The 10,737-nt window shown below is 48.3% G+C and overlaps 1 pseudogene across 1 annotated transcript in view; it reads right to left on the bottom strand.

The window, feature by feature from the left end:
• LOC309558498 (zinc finger CCHC domain-containing protein 3-like) overlaps positions 1–10,514 on the bottom strand; it is a 34,280-nt pseudogene extending 23,766 nt beyond the window's left edge. The window contains exon 1 of the transcript in view: positions 10,313–10,514. The product of the transcript in view is annotated as a zinc finger CCHC domain-containing protein 3-like (transcript). The remainder of the gene's footprint in view (positions 1–10,312) is intronic.
• Positions 10,515–10,737: the final 223 nt, after the last annotated feature.

The following is a 10,737-nucleotide window of genomic DNA, read 5'->3' as shown; positions in this document are numbered from 1 at the left end:
TCCTCTTCCATCATCACCCGAAGCATTTTTTCAAGAAGGCATAGAAGTGGGATAGTTAAGCTGAGAATGGCGTCATCGGCACTGGCCATGTTGGTGGAGTACTCGAAGCAGCGCAACAAGGCACACAGGTCTCATGGAGGCCCAGTTATTGGTGGTGAAGTGGTGCTGTTCCGCAGAGCGACTCACGTGTGCGTGCTGCAGCTGAAACTCCATTATGGCTTGCTGCTGCTCGCACAGTCTGGCCAGCATGTGCAAGGTGGAGTTCCACCTTGTGGGCACGTCACATATGAGGCGGTGAGCGGGAAGGCCGAAGTTACGCTGCAGCACTGACAGGCATGCAGCAGCAGGGTGAGAACGCCGAAAGTGCGCACAGACGGCCCACACTTTATGCAGCAGCTCTGATATATCGGGGTAATTTCTAAGGAACCTCTGCACCACCAAATTCAGCACATGCGCCAGGCAAGGGATGTGTGTAAAACTGGCTAGGCCCAGAGCTGCTACAAGATTTCGCCCGTTATCGCACACCACCAGACCGGGCTTGAGGCTCACTGGCAGCAACCACTCATTGGTCTGCTTTTAAATGCCCCTCCACAACTCCTGGGTGGTGTGTGGTTTTTTCCCCCAAACAGGCAAGTTTTAAAACTGCCTGCTGTTGTTTACCCCTGGCTGTGCTGAAGTTGGTGGTGAAGGTGTTACGCTGACCGGATGAGGAGGCGGTCGGTAGAGGATGAGAAAGCAGAGTAGGAGGAGTTAGGAACAGGAGGCAAACTGAATGCCCTGCAATCCTCGGTGGTGGAAGGACATGCGCCAAACTGCTATCCGCCTCAGGCCCAGCCGCCACTGCATTAACCAGTGTGCTGTTAGAGAGATATAACGTCCCTGACCGTGCTTACTGGTCCACGTATCCGTAGTTAGGTGGACCTTTCCACAGATGGCGTGGCGCAGTGCACACCTGATTTTGTCACCCACTTGGTTGTGCAGGGAAGGGATGGCTTGCCTGGAAAAGTAGTGGCAGCTGGGCACGACATACTGTGGGACAGCCACCGCCATAAGGCTTTTAAAACTCTGCGTCTCCACCAGACGGAATGACAGCATTTCAAAGGCCAGGAATTTTGAAATGCTGGCATTCAGGGCCAGGGATCGCGGGTGGGTAGGGAGGTACTTCCTCTTCCACTCCAGTGTTTGGGAGATAGAAAGCTGAACGCTTCCATGGGACATTGTGGAGATAGTTGTTGGTGACCCAGGTGGTAGTGTTGCTGGCAGATCCTCTATTTGCGGGGTGGCACTGTCACTACAGAGGTGGATGAAGAGGCCGAGACTGCAGCAGCAGAAGAGGAAGCAGGAGGAGCCAGAGACCTTTCTTGGTTTTTGAGGTGTCTACTCCACTGCAGCTTGTGCTTTGCACTTAGATGCCTGGTCATGCAGGTTGTGCTCAGGTTGAGAAGGTTTATGCCTCGCTTTAGGCTCTGATTGCACAGAGTGCAAACCACTCATGTCCTGTCATCATCACATTGTCTGAAGAACTGCCACACTAGGGAACTCCTTTGAGCTGGCTTTGGTGTGCTCAGTCCCTTGCTGCGTTGGGCAGTAGCAGGCGTAGTGCCTAGGGCATGGCGGCTCCGCTTTTGCACCTTGCTCCCTCTTCTGCTTTGCTGGTGGCTCTGTGTGACCACCGCCTCTTCCTCCAAACCACTCAGGTCACCTGCATGACGTTCATTCCATGTGGGGTCGAGGACCTCATCGTCCTCCACATCATCCTCCACCCAGTATTCACCCCTGCCCTCCTTGTTGGTCTCCACAATTTGGAATTCTGCAGCAGTTGGCACCTGTGTTTCGTCATCATCCGAGATGTGCTGCGATGGTCCTCCAATGCACTCATCTTGAGACATAAGTGGTTGGGCATCGGTGCACTCAATCTCTTCCACTTCTGGGGCAGGGCTAGGTGGATGGCCCTGGGAAACCATGCTAACAGAGTCATCAAAAAGAAGAAGAGACTGCTGCATGACTTGGGACTCAGACTGCTTGGCTGATTTGCAAGGGGGTGAGGTGAAAGATTGATGGACATCGACTGCAGGTGCCAACTCTGACCTTTCAGCAGTAGACTGGGGGGGAGACAATGTGAAGGAACTGGAGGCACTGTCAGCAACCCAATCTACTATTGCCTGTACTTGTTCTGGCCTCAACATTTGTAGAGGCACATTAGGCCCTGCCAAATACTGCTGCAGGTTCTGTCGTCTACTCACACCTGAGGAAGGTGTTTCACTTGTGCGTGTAGCTGGCACAGATCGAACACATCCATTCTTGCAACAGGAACTCCGCCAGCAGCACCACGACCCAGGCCACATCCCTTATTTGACCTTCTCCTCATATTTCTCTAATTTAGGATCTTCCCCTAAATGGGTGTTTATTGAATAGCGGAATAGTACAACAACAGTATCCAATGGGTGTATCTCACTGTAACATATGCAGACTAGGCCGCAATTTAATTTTTTTACCCTAAATGGGTTTTTATTGAAAAGCAGAATACAAAAAAAGTACCCAATGGGTGTATCTCACTGTAACATATGCAGACTAGGCTGCAATTAAAATTTTTCCCCCTAAATGGGTTTTTATTGAAAAGCGGAATACAACAACAGTATCCAATGGGTGTATCTCACTGTAACATATGCAGACTAGGCTGCAATTAAATTGTTTTCCCCTAAATGGGTTTTTATTGAAAAGCGGAATACAACAACAGTATCCAATGGGTGTATCTCACTGTAACATATGCAGACTAGGCTGCAATTTAATTTTTTTCCCCTAAATGGGTTTTTATTGAAAAGCGAAATACAACAACAGTATCCAATGGGTGTATCTCACTGTAACATATGCAGACTAGACTGCAATTTAATTTTTTTCCCCTAAATGGGTTTTTATTAAAAAGCAGAATACAACAACAGTACCCAATGGGTGTATCTCACTGTAACATATGCAGACTAGGCTGCAATTTAATTTTTTCCCCCTAAATGGGTTTTTATTGAAAAGCGGAATACAACAACAGTATCCAATGGGTGTATCTCACTGTAACATATGCAGACTAGGCTGCAATTTAATTTTTTTCCAATAAATGGGTTTTTATTGAAAAGCGGAATACAACAACAGTATCCAATGGGTGTAGCTCACTGTAACATATGCAGACTAGGCCGCAATCATTTTTTTTCCCCCTAAATGGGTTTTTATTGAAAAGCGGAATACAACAACAGTATCCAATGGGTGTATCTCACTGTAACATATGTAGACTAGGCCGCAATTTAATTTTTTTCCCCTAAATGGGTTTTTATTAAAAAGCGAAATACAACAACAGTATCCAATGGGCGTATCTCACTGTAACATATGCAGACTAGGCTGAAATTTAATTTTTTTCCCCTAAATGGGTTTTTATTGAAAAGCGGAATACAACAGCAGTATCCAATGGGTGTATCTCACAGTAACATATGCAGACTAGGCTGCAATTAAATTTTTTTCCCCTAAATGGGTTTTTATTGAAAAGCGGAATACAACAGCAGTATCCAATGGGTGTATCTCACAGTAACATATGCAGACTAGGCTGCAATTACATTTTTTTTTCCCTAAATGGGTTTTTATTGAAAAGCGGAATAGAACAACAGTATCCAACGGGTGTATCTCCCTGTAGCGTATGAATGAATCATTTTTATTTTTCCCTTTAATTGGTGCTTTTTGAATAGCAGATTAGAACTGCAGTGTCTAAACGCTGTAAGTCCCAGTAAAATATGAAGGAAAAAAATTATTTTTTTTAAATCCAGATTAAGCAGACACATATGCACTGAGCTTGCATTACATGGTCACTGCACGCCGCACGCCGCCCACCTAACAGACTGATAAATGTTTTTTTTTTCTCCCTCCTCCTCACTGGGTTCAGGTCAGGGCAAAAAGATTGTGCACTGCACCCCCACACAATAAAATCAATGTAAATCGCTGTCTGATTAAAGAAGATTCTTCCTATTCTTTCCCTGAAAGCAATCTCCAGCCTGACCCTACAGTAGTCTCCTATCTCTCCCTCAGCAGCATCAGGAACCTCTCCCTACGGTAGTTAGAGCAGAGTGACGTGCGGCGCTACGTGGCTCCAGCTTATATAGAGGCTGGGTCACATGCTGCACTGGCCAATCACAGCCATGCCATTATTAGGCATGGCTGTGATGGCTTCTAAGGGCACACTAGTTAAACGCTTGCTGATTGACTGCCTTGCAGCTGTTGAAACCGCGCCAAAACATGAAATAAATTACTGAACAACAGACTGTATCTCAAACATACAGTGAAATGTTCGGGTCCGTGTCCAGGTACCGTACACCCAAAAGTCCGGTACGATCCCGAACAATACAGTCCGTGTTCGCTCAACCCTAATTATGACCTGTAACATATTCATTAGATTATGAAGGTCTCATCATATTATGTAACCATAGCCCCCCAAAACAATCTTGCATTTAGACTAAATAAAGTTTGACTCATCCCCCTATCTTTACATTTACAAACATTTAGGCTAAATAAAATTTTACCCTATTTTACATATAGGTTTTAGTAAGGGTTTTTTTCCCAAAGTGAAGGTACAGTCTGTTAACAACCCCCTTTTTTTGCACATGGCATAGGTATTTATTTATTTTATTTATAATTTTTATCTTATGTAAACATTTGTTTTTAAATGTAAAAATCTATATATATGTTTTTTTTTTCCTGATGTATATAAGAGGTTTATATTGTGACGTACTAACCCCGGCATAACACAATGTGGATTTATCTCAATTAACATCTTAGTCCGCTATAGCCAGTAGATGTGTGTGCTATCTAAGCGCAAAAGTTGCTGGGTTTATAGGAACATGTGTCAGCTGCTAGGACACGGCAAATACCCTTCCTGGAAAAAATTACATGTAATATGGCTGGGGGTCACATGCCTAGGGTTGCTAGGATACCATATCCAATAAAAGTCGGTGATTGGAGCAAGATGGTGCAGCTCTGTAATGTTCTGGTACCTATGGTACCCTTATTCTATAATTTCTCCTTACCAAATTGCGTCCCATCTTCTTATACATGAGACGCATACACCTTTAAGAGCGATGACATCATTGCCGAGCGCCGATATGAGCGGCTACTTCAATCGCCGACTTGCTCTCACTCATCGCTCGTTCAAACCCACATGTTCACCGCATCTTCTCCTGTGAAGTCGGAGCTGCTGACCTTCCCTCTTGCTGAACTGACGCCGGAACCTTGCCGCTGATCCGTATCTCGCTACGGGATCATCTCTTGTTCTCTGGACATTTGTGCTACTAACTATCTAAGTGATAAGTACCCCACAGGGGATTCCTTACTAACCGATCTCCTACTGTCATCTGCTAGTATTACCTGGACTATCTATCTATCTATTCCATACCATCTACATAGATTGCTAGCTCTTGGGACTACCTTGAACTATCCTTGCACTAGGTTACTCTGTCTAAGTATACTCCACCTGTGTCCTCTTACCATCTGCACTATACTAGACATCAGAACCTATCTGCATTACCATCATCTGCAACTCTCCTATACTACTCCTAGTAATCACCCTACAAACCTGTCTCTCATCTATACAATCTCATATGTTCTGTACCTCCATTAAACATCTGATTGAGTATATGTATATTGCATAACAGGCTGTACACCGTGATGAAGTCCTGAGAGTTGGATAGGTTTATTCAACATTATCTCTGCAAGACTGCTGAGTGTGATAATTCTGCAGCTGAAAATCCATCCATTAACAAAAACGCATGAACGTTACAAGCTCCCGATGACATCAGAGTGACGAAACACATAGGGCAGAGCCATAGCATCATTGCATCATGTCTGGCTTTCGGGTTCATTGAGCGCATCGCATCCCGGACTTCCTGATTTTTTCTATGCTGAATGATTTTACAATAATGTAAGTGCAATTCTGTTTATCTTTATAAATATTGATTTATGGTATCACACTATGGAGCTTGTCTTTGCCATTCACATGCATGATTGAGACTGCTGGGGACTGAAAGTAACGTTAAAGAGAAACGTCGTCAGCTGGTCCTGGAAATTCATATACAGCCAGGTGGAGCTGTGAATGCTGGTTACCCCACTGAGGGGAGAGATTTCTGGTGAGTGAGGCAACACGAGGGGGGCACGTGTGGAGACACCGGGCACAGTGCATGCTATTGCTGAACTCCCTTTTGCTGCAACATCACCAAATATTGCCTATACTATAAGGATTTGTATTGTTGAGAGATGGTGATTGGAGCGTTGGACTAACGGAAGGACTTATTGCTTATCATATAAAGACTTTTCCCTTGAAACACTGATCATTTAACCTGGTCACTTTTTATGAATTTCTGTTATATGGTTTTATTGATGTTCTAAGTGCAATATGAGCATTGTACAGTGGGCACTTTCACCAGGCATAAACACTTTAATTTTTCACTATTTGGTATATATATATATATATATATATATATATATATATATATATATATATATAAATAATATATATATATATTTTTAATTTTAGCAGTAATTTCTATTATAAAACACAGTATATAAATTTTACCACTTTATGGTATATTATTTGCTTTAACACCATATAGTTGTGGTCAACACTTAAAGACGAGTCCCTAATGTGGAAAGTCGGTGTGGTGTGCCTGAACCGACGTAAGGGGGGTAGCCTGTAAATAAAGAGGGCACCCCAAAGGTAAGAGGTTGAGAAAAAGGGGGTGAAGGAGGGTGGGATGACGTTCAGCGCAGCAGCAGGCCGGCATAGCGGAGGGGCGGCGCTATATAGCCCGCTAGCTCCTCCCACAAATACCGGCCTGCGGCCGCACACTTGTGGTCGACACTTAAAGACGAGTCCCTAATGTGGAAAGTCGGTGTGGTGTGCCTGAACCGACGTAAGGGGGGTAGCCTGTAAATAAAGAGGGCAAAAGAGGAAGCAAAACAACACACTTTATTCAATACAACTTAAGTCACAAGCCTATGAAATGCCAGTCTCAACTCCTTCTCTGGGTGAGGAATATAGACCTGGAAGGCGTCTGACTCCCACCGACCAAGCCTTTTAATGATATGGCCTGGCGTGTTATTCCCGGAGGCAGCCGAAGCCGCACCTATCCGGAAGGAGTGACCAGAGTGTGCTGCAGGGTCCCAACCCAGTCTGATACAAAGAGTCCGGATGTAGAAAATGAACTTGGACGTGGTGAGGGGAACGCCCAGTAACGTAAAAAGTGGAGCATGGCTGGGAGAGCGCCGGGACTGGGCCATGAACTCATCCAGCACTTTGACCGGACACCAAAGATTCCCTGATGGGTAAAGCGGGATGGTAACGGGGCAGCCCACCTGCCTGGTCTTAGTACACTGGAGCGTCAAAACATAATGATCCCCCCGCTTGACCAGATCTCGTTTGTGGAGACAAGAGCACCCCTCTGCTGAGGAAGTAACCGTAAACTCCCCGGGCCTGAGAAAGCCGTAGAAGGCTAGGTACATGGCAGCTTTCACAACCGTATTAGTAAGTGGCTCAAAAGGGGCCGAGTCCAGCAAGTTGGAGAGAGCCCGGAATTTCTCCCCATCAATCGGCAGCCGCCTGACCGGGGTATGGCGATCCACCTTGCCAATACCCTTCAGGAGGCTCTTGAGGGGATATGCCCTGAGAAAAGGTAAGGAGTTTGGCTGGTGCGTTAGGACAAAGTGTTGGACACCCGCCAGATACAGTTTGACAGTACTGGCGGACAATTTGAGCTGGAGGTGGCAAAAGGCAGCAAAGGCGACCATCGTCTGCACCGAATGGTCGTCCAACCCGAATTCCCCTAAGAACCTTTGGAAGATTGACCAGGCCCGGTCGTAGGCCTTCCTGGTGTTGGCTGACAGAGCCATGCGGGCCAGCTCCCGTCCATGCGCCACGATCCGGGCTAGTCCAGTACCAGTTCCTCGAACTCTGGGGTCCGCGTGGGGCATCTGTCGGCCGTCGGGTGAAGGGCGAAAAACACCTGCAATTTGGACCGGGAAAGCGCATCAGCGGCTGAGTTAGAGTGGCCCGGGATATGTTCACAGTACAGAAAAAACTGGTGAGTGGCAGCAATCAAGGTCAGCCTGCGAACCAGCCTCATGATGGTCAGGGATGATGACCGGCCCCTATTGACAATGTCACAGGCCGCCATGTTGTCACTAAAACATTTGACTGCCATCCCTGACCAGCACCTACCCCAGGTGACAGCAGCCGCCACAATAGGGTATAACTCAAACAAAGCTGAGGTTTCCTGGAAAGCTGGTAAGGCAAGTGATTCAGCCGGCCAACTAGCCCTGAACCAGGAGTCCCCAAAGATGGCCGCGAACCCGGAATTGGCAGCCGCATCCGTCCAAAACACGGGGGACTGGGAGGAGATGGGCGGGATGAACATGGAGATGCCGTTCCAGCTTTCCAGGAACTCAACCCACATACCCAGGTCCGCCCTGGCAGGAGGATCCAGGTGGGAAATGACGCCCTCCGGAAGACCTGGCAACAGCCGCAGCAACCGGGAGATGAAGGACCTGCCCTGGGGGATGATGCGCATGGCAAAGTTCAATGACCCGATCAAGGACTGCAACTCTTTCCTCGAAAACGACCCTAGTTCCAAAAACCTGCCAACTACCTCGCGAATGCGATTAAGTTTGTCCTGAGGGAGGCTAGACTGCATGGACACGGAATCCAGGGTAATCCCCAAGAAATCCAACCTGGTGACAGGACCGACCGTCTTGCCTGGTGACAGAGGGACCCCCAAGGTGGAAAACAAGGCCATGGTGCTCCTCAAACTGACCGGCGTGCATTGACTTCGCTCGACCAATAGGAAATCGTCCAAGTAATGCAACACCGTGGGGCACCCGGATATGTTCAGCAGGAGCCAGCAGAGAGTCTCTGCGAATGTATCGAAAATCCTCGGGCTGCTTTTGGACCCAAAAGTCAACCTGATGGCAAAATAATATTTCTCCCTCCACTTAACACCGTGGACATGCCATAAGGAGGGGTGAATGGGCAGGAGCTTGAAGGCATTGGCGATATCCGTCTTGCTAAGCCAAGCGGCCCTACCTGCCCCTAGAATGGCCTGGATGGCGTTGTCCACGGTGGTATAGTGGAGAGAGAACTCGGCTGATGGAATAAGGGAATTAAGGCTAGGGTTGGTGGAAGAATGAGGAGCCGACATATCGATAATCAAACGCTTTTTATTTGTATATTTGCTCGTAGAGATCCCGATGGGGTTGGTACGCCAGGAGGAGAAGGGGGGGGCCGGGAAGGGGCCTAACATGAACCCCTCCTGCACTTCCTTCTCGAGCAAAAGGTCCACCGACTGCGGGTCCTCCCTGGCCGACAGCAAGTTGGGACATTCCAATGTCCCAGAAGGAAGAGACACCAGCCCCGTGTGGAACCCTCCCGAGAACCCCTGAACCAGATACTCCACCAGGTGAGGAGAAGGATGAGCCTGCAGGTAGAATTCCAACACCTCAACCTTGACCCCGGCTAGTCATTGTTTAGGGTTGATCCTGGACGGGCACATGGATTTGGTGTGGGCCCTAAAACAAATGGAACAAACGTGGAGCAGCCTGCAGGCACTGAAGCTGCATGCACCCCCGTTAAAATTGTTACAAACCTGGGCCTTACCTAGGAAAACGATAGGACGACCCAGCTTATCCCTAAGGCCACGCTGTTCTGACCTGCCAGCTCCCCCCCCCCCTGGAACCCCGGCCGGGGAGGATTCCGCCTCCACGGGACACAGGCTGGCAGAGTGTGAAGTGGAGGAGCATGTGGCACAGGAGGGAGGTGCCAAGCCTGCAAAGTGCCTGCAGAACAGCTCGGTGTCCAAAAGACTCCAATCGACCCGTACGTTAAATTGAGCCAAGGCCGCTGCTGCCTTGGCCGAGACTGACTTGTGGAAGTCAAAGAAGGTGAACCCTCCGTACTTGTGCCCTAGATCCACGATTTTATGCAGGTAAAGATCTAACTCCTCCCGCCGCTGTGGGTATACGGAACACAATACGTCCCTGTAGATACCGAAGGCCAGGACAAACTCTGGGATCGTGAGTTTCTTATTGAGCCTGGGGTCCCTGGCCTTCATAACAACGGACAAATCCCCGTAATTATAGATTTTATTCTCCACCATATCCTGGGAGGCGATAAGGAGAGCCACCAAGTTTACATCCTTCCCTTCCAAGATATCCTTGCGGAGAGCTGGGGGGACCATGTGGGCCGGGGTGATAATAGGAGAAACCGTAGAAGAGGGGAAAAGGGAAACTGGGGGCCTACCCTGATCACTGGCGGGAACTGGGGACAACACCGGCAAGGGAGGAGGAGGACCCCTCTGAGCTGGACTGGCGTCTTCCAGCTTAGTCAGCCTGTCTCCGATGGACTGCAAGGAAGACAGGATAGAGTCCAGGGTCCCCTGCATAGCTAACGTACAACCCTGAGAGCTTGTGCCCAATCCCGGATCTTCTGGATGTTCCGTCATCAGCCTAAAAAGTTCCGCTTTCCTTGCCGTGGCTGGGAACGGGATCCCCTTCTGGCGTAGCGCCGCCGAAATTCTCGGAACAGTCCAAGACCCATATGAACCCAGCGAGGGTGGAACCCGACGACCCCTGGGGGTACCAGATCTGGCGGGGGTGCAGGGCCTGGCTGGCGTGGAGGGGGATGAAGATCCTTCTTCCAGGACGGCTCCTTGAGGCCCGCTGTTG

This window comes from Pelophylax lessonae (genome assembly GCF_965119305.1).
Source record: "Pelophylax lessonae genome assembly, chromosome: 6".
In the NCBI taxonomy this organism is placed as follows: Eukaryota; Metazoa; Chordata; class Amphibia; order Anura; family Ranidae; genus Pelophylax; species Pelophylax lessonae.
The sequence above is the reverse complement of the archived record's forward strand: the minus strand, read 5'-3'. Positions and strand labels throughout refer to the sequence as shown.